General features: G+C 48.6%; 1 protein-coding gene and 1 pseudogene across 1 annotated transcript in view; both read left to right on the top strand.

Annotated features, from left to right (window-relative positions):
* ARPC3 (actin related protein 2/3 complex subunit 3) overlaps positions 1-15,538 on the top strand; it is a 133,273-nt gene that overhangs the window by 85,651 nt on the left and 32,084 nt on the right. The gene's annotated exons all lie outside the window — the stretch shown is intronic.
* LOC130016448 (GPN-loop GTPase 3-like) lies at positions 436-15,501 on the top strand (annotated as a pseudogene).

The raw sequence follows: 15,538 nt of genomic DNA, 5'->3' as shown, positions 1-15,538 counted from the left end.
CTGGGTCAGTTCCCCGTTTCATGTCTAGTCCCTGAGCACAGAGCCAGGATTGCCCTGAACACCTCTGCCCTCCTGTTTGATTTAAGCAGCTCCTTAAGTTAAAGTCTTGGGGGCAGCAAGAACCTGGCCCGTTCTGGCTGATCTCTGGGTGTGGCTCAAGAACTCAAAACCAAAATCAGAAAAAAAAAGAGTAACCAAAATATAAATAAATAAACATAAATAAAAAGTCCTGGGAGCTTGGTGTGATAATCTATGTATCCTGTCAGTTGTTCAGGTTACACGGCAGTTGGTGGGTGTAACTGTCTAGCTACTGGAAGGTCCATTCCCAAACTGTGTAGGCTTGGAGATCTCAGCCCCGGGTCCCCCACACCTGGGTTGCTCTGCCAGTTCCTTTATGCGTGAAGCCCTTCCAAGCGTGTGGAGAGTGGTCTCAGCATGACTTTGGCCTTCTGCCGGACGTCTTCTGCTGTTGGCCCTGGTGAGGACAGTCAGGCATGGGGTAGGAGTCTCCGCCTTGTTCTCTCCCGGGAGCTTGGTGTGATAATCAAGTGATTACCAGTGATTCATTAAAAAGTAAAACATTTAAAGAAACAAATTAAAAATGGAAAAATTCCAAAACTTAAAAATTTTAAAAATAAAATTAAATTTAAGAAAAGAAAATGGGATTTGGTGGGGAGCCGTGCGGCTGGGTTTCTGGAGGAAGAGCAGAGACTGTTAATTGTGCAATAACTTATTCCCTACCACCCTCATTTTTAAAAACTATTATTATTATTATTATTATTTTTTCTTTTGGGCCACACCCGGTGATGTGCAGGGGTTCCTCCTGGCTCTGCACTCATGAATTCCTCCTGGTGGTGCTCAGAGGACCATAGGGGATGCTGGGAATCAAACCTCGCTGGCCACTTGCAAGGTAAATGCCCTGCCTACTGTCATATCGCTCCAACTCCCCAATTTTTTTATTTTATAAAGTGTTTTACAATATTTGATTATATTCAATATTCAGACTCCAATCCCACCACCATTACACCTTCTCACCACCATATTTCGGGTAGCTCTATCCCAAACCCCAATCCCTGTCCCAAAGCAGAACTGAAATAATCTATTCTCTTGTATTGTTTGATATGAAAAACTGCCAGGGCGCTGGAGTGATAGCACAGTGGGTGGGACGTTTGCCTTGCATGCGGTGAAACTGGGTTCAATTCCAAGCATCCCATATGGTCCCCTGAGCACCATTAGCCAGGGATAATTCCTGAGTGCAGAGCCAGGAGAAATTCCTGTGCATCGACAGGTATGACCCCTCCGAAAAATATCGCTGAAAATCCTATAAAAAAAGTATCCTTAGAGGAAGGAGTGTGTATTCTACCCAGGGGCCGTTAAGTCCTTCTATAAGAGATCACTAACATGTTGTAAAAGGTTGAGACTTGTGTGTTTATATATATATAGCACAGCGGTAGGGCCTTTGCCTTGCACACAGCCAACATGGCCAACCTGATTTCGATTCCTCCACCCCTCTCAGAGAGCCCGGCAAGCTACCGAGAGTATCTCGCCCGCACTGCAGAGCCTGGCAAGTTACCCATGACGTATTTGATATGCCAAACAAAGTAACAACAAAGTCTACAATGGAGACGTTACTGGACCCGCTCGAGCAAATTGAAGAACAATGGGAGGACAGTGATACAGTGAACCAAAACCCTGGTTGGAGATTACGTGGCTTTTGTGCTCCAGAACCTGATGGTGCTTTGGGCCCCCGGTTCAGGAAAAGTAAGTGCCCCACCCCCTGTGCTGTCTCGTTCGCCCCAATTTTGTTAGTGAATATCTATTAGCACTACTACTGGGTATTATAGAGCATTGCCTGAACAGTAGGTCAATACATACTGGGTCTGCGGAGAAATCAATGAATTTTCTAATTTGTGTTTTATGAAGATGAGTTGTCTTCTATGTTGGATGAATATTTTCAAGAATGCCAGAACAAATGAAGAGTATGTTACGATGCAACTGGATGCGGGGCTGGAGTGATAGCACAGTAGGTAGGGCATTTCCCTTGCACGCGACAGACCTGGTTTCGAATCCCAACATCCCATATGGGCCACCAAGCGCCGCCAGGAGTAATTCCTGAGTGAAGAGCCAGGAGTAACACCTGTGCTCTCCGGGTGTGACCCAAAAACCGAAAAAAAAAAAAGGCAAATGGATGCTTGTGAAGAGTAGCAATCACAATTTATTTAAATGAAAATATAACAGAGAAAGTAAAAACAAAGAATAAAAATCATAAAATATACAGAGGCAAGATACTCATTGGTGGGAGGGTATCCAGAGAGAGACACTGATGTGAGACCCTGGGCTTCTTTCAGTTGTAAACATGCTAGGTCCTCTGGGAACTTGTCCAATATTGCCTCAGCGGGTGGCTGTGCAGCTGGTACTCGAGAGATCAGTGTTGGCGCTGTCCTTGGACACGGAGCCAAGTATGCTTTCAGAGCTGGAGCTAAAGAATCAATAAGAGAAAAGGTCACCCAGAGGGCTCCTTCCATGGATTCTCCAGAGCTGACCCCAGCAGGAAGGGGAGACCATGGGCCCACCTCACGGGGGTTTCCTGTGGAGGCCTCCCCAGAATGGGCTCTCCTCCCTGTGACTCTCCTTTCCCACACCAGCCCCCAGGACACCTCTAGGTGGGCCTTTTCCCATTCCCCTTTTTCTTGTGCATATACACACACCCCTTGGTTCTTACCCGTTTTCTTCTGGTGCTCTGAGTCTCGTTCTCTGCCATATGTGTGAGGCCATGGCATTGAAGGTGGTGCCCTTTGGGGAGTTGACACTCCTTGGCCAATCTCAAATTTCTGCTTAGATGGTGTCTGGCTCTGCTTGGGTCTGGCTGATTCCAGACTTTCTTCAGAGGAACTGGACCCAGAGGATATGTAGAAGATCTTCTTTCTCTCCTGTGGGCTGCTCTGCTGAGGGAGCGTCTCTCTCTCCTGTGGGCTGCTCTGCGGAGGGAGGACCACAAAGGCTCAGCTCCAGAAGCGCTGCTTCCCCCTCCCTTCTGAGTTCCTCCCTGCTGGTGGACCTGCATCTACACAGGCCTCCCATAGGAATGAGACTGAAACAATCAAGTTTAGAAAAGTCTTGGCCCAAGAGCACCTCCTAGTGCCAAATCAGTGAGCAGTGACCAGGCGTTGGGGGCTAGATTTGATGACTCACCTGCTAGGAGCAGGCTGCCCTCAAGATGATCTCACAACACACACAGAGACACACGTACATACACAAATACACATACTCACACACAGACCATCTCCAGTACACACTCAAATTTACTCCCTCCGATAAACACGTTCACACCCGGGTGTGCACACTCTTCCACACACGCAGCTTCTGCGCCATCACACTCAGGGAGGTGATGAAGACTGATCACGGTCATCAGTGCTGGGCTGCCCGGGCCAGTTCCTGCTGACCTGAACTAGCGGCTGTCTTCGAGAAGAATTCCGGGGAGTTCTCCAATGGGTCCTCACCCAGTTTCTGAATCTTTTCAGTGTCCTACACTTGGGGGTTTTACAACCACGATTTCTTGGTAAACAGCAAAACATGTTTGCTGTCTGTCCGTTTCCGCAGTGAACCAAGTAATGAGTATGGGGGCAGTTGGGGAGACTGCAGAATGTCTGGTTGCATCACAAAGAGAGGTCGGTGATGTCACCGAGCGCATCACAGCGAGGACAGGTCAGCTGTGGCCCTGCAGCAGGGCTTGCTCTCTGTGCAGCCCCTCTGGGCTGCTGCTGCTCTCCCTGTTCCCACAAGTCCTGTCCATGTGGTGAACTCAAGGCCCTGGGGAGAGCAGGGAGCAGCCACTTGAAAGAATGTGCTGCTAAAAAGTTATTTTCCTTTTTTTTAAAATGTAGGTGTACTGCTATTTATTCGGCCACTGATTAGCTGATTGAATTGGGCATGAACTCCACCTTACTCTCTTTTTTTCATTTTTTATCATTGTCTTTATTGAATCGCTCCAACCTCCCAATTTTTTTATTTTATATATTGTTTTACAATATTTGATTACATTCAATATTCAGACTCCAATTCCACCACCATTACACCTTCTCAGCACCACATTTCGGGTAGTTCTATCTCGAACCCCAATCCCTGTCCCAAAGCAGAACTGAAATAATCTATTCTCTTGTATTGTTTGATATGATAAACTGCCAGGGCACTGGAGTGATAGCACAGTGGGTAGGATGTTTGCCTTGCACGCGGCGAAACTGGGTTCGATTCCCAGCATCCCATATGGTCCCCTGAGCACTATTAGCCAGGTATAATTCGTGAGTGCAGAGCCAGGAGAAATTCCTGTGCATCGACAGGTATGACCCAAAAACAAACAAACAAAAAATCGCTAAAAATGCTATAAAAAAAAGTATCCTTAGAGGAAGGAGTGTGTATTCTACCCAGGGGCCGTTAAGCCCTTCTGTAAGAGATTACTAACATGTTGTAAACGGTTGAGCCGTGTGTTTATATATATATATGTGTGTGTGTATATATGTATCTATAAAATATATATATATGTATTTCCCTCTAAGATTGGTTGCCTGCTACTTTGAACCATGTCAGATGTGGTACAGTTGTTTTTGAGTATGAGCTCCCGCATTTTTTTGCTTTTGGGGTCACATCTGGTTGTGCTCAGGGCTGACTCCTGGGTCTGTGCTCAGGGATCACTCCTGGCAGACTTCCAGGATGGTCCGGGGAATGAAAGCGAGACAGCCTTGTGCGAGGGGAGTGTCCTGCCCTCTGGACTCTCCGTGTCCCTGCTCCAGGGCCCCTTTAGTTCCACAGCCTTTGTTTTTGGTTCATACCTGGCACTGCACAGGGGTTTCTCCTGGCTCTGCACTCATGAATTACTCCTGGCGGTGCTCAGGGGACCATACGGGATGCTGGGAATCGAACCCGGGTCAGCTGAGCGCTACCCACTGTGCAATGCTCCAGACCCTATTCTCATTTTTAAAGGGAAATAGAATCCAGAAAGGTTGAGCATGCAGGGCCTTGCACACACCCAATCTGGGTTCAATCTCCAAACCATGTAAGCCCCTCTGAATACCGCTGGCTGTGGCCCCAAAATCAAGGGCGGGGACAATTCTTACCTTTCAATCATACTTACCCCACCTGATAGCAGTGCGGAGACCATCGGCCAAGGATAAGGACACTGACTGGAAAGATGCCGCTGGCCCGAGGTCAGTGTGGCCACAGTAGGGCTGAATCTGCACTGCATGCAGTTCCCTGATGCCCAGCCCCGGGTTGGGTCTTTTCCCTGGTTTCAGTCTGTTTCTTGGGGGATTATGGCTTAGTTTGGACCTTAGCAAACACTGAGCTGGGGCTGTGGGGGTTCGTCTGGTGGTGTTGGGTCTGTGTGAAGCTCTGACCCCTCCTGCCTCCCGGTCCACAGAGCACCTACTGTGCCACCATGGTCCAGCACTGTGAAGCCGTAGGCCGTTCTGTCCAGGTGGTGAACTTAGAACCTGCGGCAGAGCATTTCAACTATGATGTGATGACTGGTGAGTTCAGGGCGCAGCCTTCCCTCTCCTTGGGGGCCCTGAGGCAGTGAGTGCTGCCCCTGCTTCTGGGGAGGCACAGAAGCTGAAAACTTCGTTCAGTCTGATCCCTGCTTTCATGGTAGACAGCAGAACATCATGTGTTAGCATCCACTTATTGATGTGCTTGTGACAGTTCCCTTTGTTTCTCTTAATAAAAAGTGAGATGGCACGAGTCTCGCTTTAAATTCTTACTAAGAGGGGATTGAACTCAAGTTGGCAGCATGCAATGCAAACGCCTTAAGTCTACTCTATCTGGCCCTTCTTTTTCCTGATGCTCGGGTGACTCCTGGCTCTGCACTCAGGAATAACTCCTGGTGGTGCTTGGGGAGACCATATGCATGCCGGGGATTGAACCCTGACCAACAGTGTGCAAGGCGAATGCCCTATCCACTGTACTATCCCTCCTTGCCCTGTCCCTTGCTTCACCTCTTTTGTTTTATTTTGCTTTTTGGGTCACACTCAGCAATGCACAGGGGTTACTCCTGGTTCATGCACTCAGGAACTACTCCTGGCTGTGCTCAGGGGACCAAATGGGATGCTGGGAATTGAACCCGGGTTGGGCCTCGTGCAAGGCAAACGGCCTACCCGCTGTGCTATTTCTCCAGCCCACTTCACTTGTTTTAGAACAGATGTTTTTATATGCGCAATATTCAGAATGCAAAAGGTACATGAGAGTGTGCAGGAAAAAGTCATTCCCAACTCTTGCTTCCTCTGAGGCCAAGAATATTACCTAATGCTGTAGTGTTATTCCTTAACATCTTTGCACAAAATTAAGTGTGGAGGCCAGGAAGACAGTAGAGGGGTTAGGAGCAAATAATTGGCATACACAGGATGCTGTTTTAATGCCCAGCACTGCAGGGCCCCCTGAGCACTGTTGGGTACCGTAGTCCTGTAGCCCCTAACCCCCTTCCAGGTGATCATCTCATTTTGGGGCACTGGCATTTGGTCTCTGGCCCCTGGGCCTCTGAACACTGCCTGGGAGGCCAAAGGGGGAGAAAAAAAATCAGAGGCCAAGATGCTAACTTAGAGGGATGTAGTGCATGTTTCGGGATGCCCCTGACCACCAGCTGTGGTTCCAAAACCGAAGGAAGAAAGAGATCAAATATGGTACAAGAATTGAAGCTTTTGGTTTAACTGTTGGGGGTCCCTACTGGCTCTGCTCCTGCAGGGCTTACGTGGGGGTGGAATTTGAACTGGGCCTAAATCCTTCTTGTCTCTTTGGCCTTTTGTTTTGTATTGGGGCCGTATCTGATGATGCTCAGGGTTTGCTGCTGATACTGCTGTCACTCCAGGGTGTCCTGTACTATCTCTCCAGCCATGCCCCCCCCCCTTTTTTTTATAAGTACAACTACTAGCCTTCTAAGAGTATTGCCCCTTGTGTTTCTGGTTAAAGTCTACCTGGGAGACTGTAATGCATCATTACTTGAGAGTGGGATTCCCTTGACTCCTGTAATTTATTTGTTTTATTTTTTTTCTTTTCTTAATGGGTGGGGTGGGGTTTGGGCCACTCCCAGCTGTGTTCAGCACGTCTGGCTCTGTGCTCCAGGATCACTCCTGGTGAAGCTGAGGAACTATATGAGGTGCCAAGGATTGAACGTGGGTTGTCTGCATGCAAGGCAAGCGCCTTACCAACTGTTCTATTCCTCAGGCCCCTGTTTAGGGTCTTTTGTTTTTGTTTTTTGGTTTTTCTTTCTAGCCCCTGTGCAGTTTCTGTGGATACTGTCACAGTTTTAATTACTAATGAATGTAAATACTTTGGAATTGGCACTCATTTCCTGTTTATTCTTTGCAGACATCCGGGAACTGATCGAGGTGGATGATGCGATGGAGGACGGCTCCCTGTGCTTCGGTCCCAATGGAGGACGGGTGTTTTGCAGGGAGTATTTTGCCAATAACTTTGAGTGGCTGCAAAACTGCCTTGGCCATGTCGAGGATGACTGCATCCTTTTTGACTGTCCAGGTAGCTCAGTAATTAGATTGTCATCTTCCCTGAGTTGTGCAGTTCTGTCCTTGGTGGGAGAAAGTGAAATTAGCATCTCATTTACTTTTACCCCAGATTCTTGGACAGTGGACTGTTATCCCATGAGGGGCTGTGGAACGTCTGTTTGTTTTCTTCTGTTTGGGGGCCACATCAAGAGGTGCTAGAGGCTGGGACTCTTCCTAACTGTTATCAGGAGGTAGCTCCCAGCCCTGCTGGGGGAACAAAGCATTTTGGGAACTGAGCCCAGGCTTTCTGCATGCAGAGCACATGCTCAGTCTGTGGTTTCTTGGGTACCAGGTCATGCAGCTTTTTTTTTTTTTTTTGCTTTACGGGTCACACCTGGTGATACTCAGGAATTACTCCTGACTTTGCACTCAGGAATCACTCCTGGCAGTGCTCAGGGGACCATATGGGATGCTGGGTATCGAACCCAGGTCAGCCGTGTGCAACGCAAACGCCCTACCTGCTGTGCTATCACTCCAGCCTCGGTCATGCAGCTCTTGAAAGGTTTGCTTTAGAGCTAGAGAGACAGAAGGATGGGTAGGATGCTGCGGTAGACACAGGTTCAGTCCTTGGCACCATATATGGGTCAATGAATACTAGTGGATATGGGCCAAAACCAAGATTTGTTTTTGATTGTTTTTTAGGGCCATAGTACAGCAGCTAAAGCCCTTGCCTTACTTTCTGCCAGCCCAAGTTTGGATCCCTGGTACCACATAGTATCCCCCAAGCACTGCCAGGAGTTATTTTTAGTACAGAGTCAGGAATCCTCCCAGAATACCAGTGGGTGTGGCCCAAAGTTCCTCCCCTCACACTAAGAGAATAAAAATTTGTTTTAAAATCTGTCATTGTCGACGCTGGATCGATGCGATAGCACAGCGGGTGGGGCATTTGCCTTGCACGTGCCCGACCGAGGTTCGAATCCCAGCATCCCATATGGTCCCCTGAGCACCGCCAGGAGTGGTTCCTGAGTGCAGAGCCAGGAGTAACCCCTGAGCATCTCGGGGTGTGATCCAAAAAGCAAAAATAATAATAATAAATATATAAATAAATAAATGAAATCCCTGTGACTGTCCTGTAGTTGTTCATTGATTTGCTTGAGCAGGACCAGTAATTTCTCCATCCTGAGACTTGTTACTGTGTTTTTCATATCGAATACATCGTAGGTAGCTTGACAGGCTTTGCCATGTGGGCAATATACTCTTGGTAGCTTGCAGGGCTCTCCGAGAGGGGCAGAGGAGTTGAACCCGGTTTGGCTGGGCCGGCTGCAAGCATGGCAAATGCCCTACCGCTGTGCTGTCACTGCAGCCTGTTTTAGAATTATTTTTAATAATTTTAGTGCAACCAGCCAACATGGCCGACTGGAGTTTGATTCCTCCGCGCCTCCTGGAGAGCCCCGGCACGCTACCGAAGAGTATCTCGCCTGCAGAGCAGAGCCTGGCAAGCTCCCCGTGACATTTTCAATATGCCAAATACAGTAACAATTGTTACAATGGAGATGTTAATGGGCCTGCTCGAGCAAATCTATGAACAGGAGGACAGTGATGATGATGATGACAGTATGTTTTCTTTGTATGCCCCCTTTACATACATGTGCAGCCAGAGTTGCTTAAAAAATTCCGCAGGGGGCCAGGGGAGCTGGTGTGATAGCACAATGGGTTGGGCGTTTGCCTTGCATGCGGCTGACCCGGAACCCCAGCATCCCATATGGTCCCCCGAGCACTGTCAGGAGCAATTCCTGAGTGCAGAGCCAGGAGTAAACCCTGCGCATCACCAGGTGTGACCCAAAATGAAAAATAAAATTATTCGGGGAGCCAGAGAGATACTACAGTGGGTAGGGCACTTGCCTTGCACACAGCTAAGGTGATCCCTGCTACCCTATATGGTTACTGGAGTCTGTCAGCAGTCATCCCTGAGCACAGAATCAGGAATAAGCCCTCAGCACTATCATGTTGTCCCCCCCCCCCCAAAAAAAAGAAAAATTGATTATAGTATAGGGCCTAGAGATATAGTGTGCTGGGGACATGCTTTACATGTAGCGGGCCTTGCATGTAGTAGGCCTTGCATGTAGGACTCTGAGTAGCTTCGAGCCCTCCCAGAAGTTTCAGACAGACCCTCAAGCATCCCCACGTGCGGCTTAAAACAAGCAAAATTGCATATATTCCTTGTAGGGATTGACTTCCTTTAAAAAAAATTGGGGGGGGGACCGCGGGTGCCATATCTGATGATGCTCAGGGGTTACTCCTAGCTCCTGTGCTCAGGAATTACTCCTGGCTGTGCTCAAGGGACATTATGGGATCGAACCCAGGTTGGATGTGTGCAAGGCAAGTTCCCACCCTCTATACTATCTCTCAAGCCCCCAAAGACAGTTTCTGGGAAAAGTTTTTTCCCATAATTGAGGGTTGAATGTATTTCATGTTTATAATAAGCTTGTGTTCTTGTCGGTCAGATTGAGTTGTACACAAACCTGCCCGTGATGAAACAGCTGGTTCAGCAGCTGGAACAGTGGGAGTTCCGAGTCTGTGGAGTGTTTCTTGTTGATTCTCAATTCATGGTGGAGTCGTTCAAGGTTTGAAACTATACCTGTCCTTGATTTTTCAGTCTCCGGCACAAACAGAGTACAAATACCTTTAGTCATAATCGTTTAATTGTTAACAGTTCATGAACTATACCCAGGAGTGACTTAGAACTTATTGTTGTTAAATTAATATGCCAAGAAGATGGCTCCAGTGGCAGAGCACAGAGCTGGCATGTTTGAGGCCCTGAGTTTGCCCCTTGTGCAGTTCTAGTGGTCCCCAACTCTCAGCTGTCGCCTTCAGGAGTTGTCCTAGGGCAGTGTCAGAAGTAAGTCCCAAGCACCACTGTGTGTGGCTCCAAAACTAGAAAAAAAAAAAGCTGGATGCTAGAGAGATAGTACAGTGGGTAGAGATCTTGCCTGGAATGTGGCCAGCCTAGGTGTCATTCCTGCCATACTGCCACCGGGCCCCCGAGCCCCTCCAGGAGTGATCCTTGACCACAAAGCTCGGAGCACTACTGGGTATTCCCCAAAACTGAAAGGGAGGCCGTTTGGTTCTGTCTTCAGCACTCCAGGTGGTTCCCCAAGCTGCTCAGGAGTAATTCCTAAGTGCAGAAGCAGAAGTGACCCCTTAGTAATATCAGGGAATTGTGTGACCCAGAAACCAAAAAGAAAACACCCATCAGGGAAGGTGGAGAGGGAGCATGAGAGAAGATAACGTTAAAGGGTCAGAACTAGTACAGCGCTTCCCAAAAATAAATAAATAAGTAAATTTTAAAAATGGGGGCTGGAGTGATAATGCAGAACCCAGCAGCTTGGAGCAGAAAAGTGAACGGACTATGCATTGACCCAGGCCATCAAGTCTGCCGGAGGGGAAAGGGTGTTGCCCCATTCGCCCTCTCCTCTCTGGAAAGAAAGATGGCGGCCACATGGGAGCCTTGTGGACAGCAGGTATGAGCCGGGGGTGTGGGGGCGACTAAAACCTCATGGGAAGGGGGGCGTTCCGGTCCGTCCTTCACGCCCTACCGAGGTCACCAGTTGCCCCCCACGAGCGGCTCTCCAGCACGGCCACAGCCCCAGAAGCACAAGGGCTTAATGCAGAACCCAGCAGCTTGGATCAGAAAAGTGAAAGGACTATGCGTTAATCCAGGCAATCATTTCTGCCCAGAGGGGAAAGGGTGTTGCTCCCTTCCGCCCTCCTCCCTCTGGAAAGAAAGATGGCGGCCACATGGGAGCCTTGTGGACAGCAGGTATGAGCCGGGGGTGTGGGGGCGACTAAAACTTCATGGGAAGGGGGGCGTTCCGGTCCGTCCTTCACGCCCTACCGAGGTCACCAGTTGCCCCCCACGAGCGGCTCTCCAGCACAGCCACGGCCCCAGAAGCACAAGGACTTAATGCAGAACCCAGCAGCTTGGAGCAGAAAAGTGAACGGACTATGCATTGATCCAGGCCATCAAGTCTGCCGGAGGGGAAAGGGTGTTGCCCCATTCGCCCTCTCCTCTCTGGAAAGAAAGATGGCGGCCACATGGGAGCCTTGTGGACAGCAGGTATGAGCCGGGGGAGTGGGGGCGACTAAAACCTCATGGGTCGGGGGGCGTTCCAGTCCGTCCTTCACGCCCTACCGAGGTCACCAGTTGCCCCCCACGAGCGGCTCTCCAGCACGGCCATGGCCCCAGAAGCACAAGGACTTAATGCAGAACCCAGCAGCTTGGAGCAGAAAAGTGAATGGACTATGCGTTGATCCAGCCCATCAAGTCTGCCGGAGGGGAAAGGGTTTTGCCCCATTCGCCCTCTCCTCTCTGGAAAGAAAGATGGCGGCCACATGGGAGCCTTGTGGACAGCAGGTATGAGCCGGGAGTGTGGGGGCGACTAAAACCTCATGGGAAGGGGGGCGTTTCGCTCCGCCCTTCACGCCCTACCGAGGCCACCGGTTGCCCCCCGCGAGCGGCTCTCCAGCACGGCCACGACTCCAGAACACAGAAACCAATTTCTTAACTATCTGACTTTCAGTAGAAATACTTCCAGGGTCAATAAGTAAAATAGCAGAAATCCAAAACCAACATTTAATTCTTGAACCCAGCTGGAGAAAGCAAATCACTTCACAATGCTTTTTCAGCATGTCTGATTTGGGGGGCGGGGTAAACTCTAAATAATAGTGGTGAATCTTTTATTGAAACAATCTAATCAAAGCGGATAGAGTGTTAACTAGAATTCATCTGCCTCACAGGGACGGGGAGGGGTGGGGGGTGGGGTTTTATTGGGGTTCTTCATGGGAAAAAATAAGTATTGGTAAAGGGAAATGTGTTTGATATTTGCATGACTGAGACATAAACCTGAAAGCTTTGTAACCTTTCCCACAGTGATTCAATAAATAAATTAAAAAAAAAAAAATGGGGGCTGGAGTGATAGTACAGCGGGTAGGGCCTTGCACACAGCCAATCCGGGTTTGATTCCTAGCATGCCTCAGCACCACTAGGAGTAATTCCTGAGTGCAGAGCCAGGAGTAACCCCTGTGCATTGCCAGGTATTACCCCTCCCACCCCCAAAAAAATAGCAAAGGGCTTAAGGAGCTCGCCTTGATGTGGCCCACTTGCTTTTAATCCCTGTCACTACATGTTTCCTCAGTGCTGAACTCAACCCCAGCTACCTCCTGAACACTTTAAAATATTGTTGAGTGGAGAAGTGTGGTCACTGTAGCTCGCGTTTCTCTTTCCCATCTCACCTTTAGAATCCTAAGGTCAGCTATTGGCCCAGCAGTCTTCTGTTCGGCCATGCCTGGCAGTGCTCAGGGCTCACTACTGGCGCTGTGCTGAGGAATCACTTAGGTAGTGCTCTGGGAACCCTGTGGAGTGCTGGGCTAGAACCTGGGCTGACCAGGCGCAAGGCAAGTGCCTTAAAGCCTAGACTCTTGCTTGGGCTCCAATCTTGGCGTTTCCCCTATTTACGTGGGTTTTGTTCCAGTGGGGATCAGAAACCTTTTATGTGGACACTGTTGGTGACAACTGATTCATCGTCCCTTTTCTGCGTCCTCTTTCAGTTTATTTCTGGCATCTTGGCAGCCTTGAATGCTATGGTATCTCTAGAAATCCCGCAAGTTAACATCATGACAAAAATGGACCTGCTGAGTAAAAGAGCTAAAAAGGAAATTGAGAAGTAAGTTCACAATAATTAATGTCACATTTGCAGTGCTGAAACATTTTTGTTTCACTTCGATTGTCAGTCTACAAATTTAGTGTTTAGGATTCTTTCATTCACCAGTCTCTCATGTTTAAAGGTTTCTAGATCCAGACATGTATTCTTTATGAGATGATTCTACAAGTAAATTCAGAAGCAAAAGATTCAATAAATTGACTAACGCCATATGTGGGCTGGTAAGACTTTGTATTTTTACAATTTTTGGTGGTTGGGGGTGCGGGCCTCCTGTGCTGGGGGGCCTAGGGGCCACTCTGATTATTGGCCCACCAGGCTAGTAGTGGTCAGTGCTAGGGCCCAGAGGGCCGTACCAGCAGTATTGGTTGTTTGCTGGCTGTACCCAGCAATGCTCAGAATGCCATATAGATCTAAGAATCAAGCCCTGTGCTAATCCCTGGGCTGATGAGTTTCGCAAGTGTTTTGGGTTGTTGTGGGTTGTTTTTAAGGTTTGGGGGCCACACCCGTTGGTGCTCAGGGGCTGTTTCTCCCCTGTGCCTGGTGGACCATATGTGGTGCTGGGTGTTCAAACTGAGGTGTGCGGGGTGTAGGCCATTTGTATCCCCTGTCGTAGCTCTTCATCACCTCCTCCCGCACCTCCCTAGACGCATATTTTTCTTAATGGTCTTGTCACATGCTTACACACCCCCAGGCAGTGGCCACCATATGGACGGCACACACCAGCACATTTCATTTTAGGGGAGCAGCATGTTGGGAGCGGTCGGCTGTCTGCTTCGAAGTTATTATAGAAGTACGGAGAGAGATCAGGGGGCAGCACCACAAGCTTTGCACACAAGGGACCCAGGGTTCATCTCCGGCACCATATGGTCGCCACCAGCGTTTTCTGGATGTGGCCTCCCCTCACCTCTGAAAAAAGTTGTCATTGGTTGTAGCAGAGAGGGCAGGAGGCCACACTGAGCAGTGGTCAGAGCTTATTCTTGGCTGTGCCTCCAGAAATCATTCCTGGTTGGCTCAGGGAGCATACGGGATGTGGGGAATCGAACCTGGGTGCATCCCTTGCCTACGTGCAAGGTAAGCGCTCACCTCAGTGTACTAGCTCTCTCGTCCCACAGAAGAGAAATTCTGCAATGTCTTTTTTTCCTGGCCACTTGGCACATGAGAATTGCCTGTACCCTTTTGAAATTTTCAGTGATGCTTGAATGCAGATAAATTACTTTAAAAGAAGTCTCAGTTTCTGGTCGAGGCAGGAGCGATAGCACAGCAGGTAGGGAGTTTGCATTGCATGCGTCCGACCCGGGTTTGATTCCTAGCATCCCATAGGTCCCCTGAGCACCACCAGGAGTTACTCCTGAACCAGGAGTAACCCCTGTGCATCACCAGGTGTAACCCAAAAATAAAATAAAAAGTCTTTAGTTAAGTAATGTTGTAGTGTTACTAGTGTTCCAGTAGGTCAGAGGTCATAAAAAAATTAATGCTGATTTGCTGTTGTTCTGTCTGCTCCTCCCTGCACAGGCATAGATGGTATTAATTAGACTACCAATGTTCACAATCAAGCGTCAGTTGAATGACCTTTCTGTAATCTCTAATTTGTAGATTGATGACTACAGCATGGTCCGATTTTTGCCTTCCGATCAGTCAGATGAAGAAAGCATGAACATTGTATTACAGCATATTGATTTTGCCATTCAGTACGGAGAAGACTTGGAATTCAAAGAACCCAAGGTAATTTCTGACGATTTAGATTTGCCAGGGCCAAGAACGGCGCAGAGGGAAAGACCATTCTCTGCCTCCCCTAGGCTGACGCTGGGTCAGTTCCCCATTTCATGTCTGGTCCCCGAGCACAGAGCCAGGATTGCCCTGAACAACTCTGCCCTCCTGTTTGATCTAAGCAGCTCCTTAAGTTAAAGTCTCAGGGGCAGCAAGAACCTGGCCGGTTCTGGCTGATCTCTGGGTGTGGCTCAGGAACTGAAAACCAAAAAAAACAAAGAGTAACCAAAACCCTGGTTGCGCATTTGCTGGCTTTTATGCTCCAGTACCTGATGGTGCTTTGTGCCCCCTGTTCAGGGTGGTGCCCCACCCCCTGTGCTGTCTCGTTCGCCCCAATTTTGTTCATGAATATCTATCAGCACTACCTCTGGGTATTATAAAGTATTGCCTGAACAATAGGTAAATACACACTGGGTCTGCGGAGAAATCAATGTATTTTCTATTTTGTGTTTTATTTATATCAGGAACATGAAGAAGAATCATCTTCTATGTTAGATGAATATTTTCAAGAATGCCAGAACAAATGAAGAGTATGTTACGATGCAACTGGATGCGGGGCTGGAG

The sequence above is a fragment of the Sorex fumeus genome, unplaced genomic scaffold (assembly GCF_029834395.1).
Source record: "Sorex fumeus unplaced genomic scaffold, SorFum_2.1 ptg000155l, whole genome shotgun sequence".
In the NCBI taxonomy this organism is placed as follows: domain Eukaryota; kingdom Metazoa; phylum Chordata; class Mammalia; order Eulipotyphla; family Soricidae; genus Sorex; species Sorex fumeus.
The sequence above is the reverse complement of the archived record's forward strand: the minus strand, read 5'-3'. Positions and strand labels throughout refer to the sequence as shown.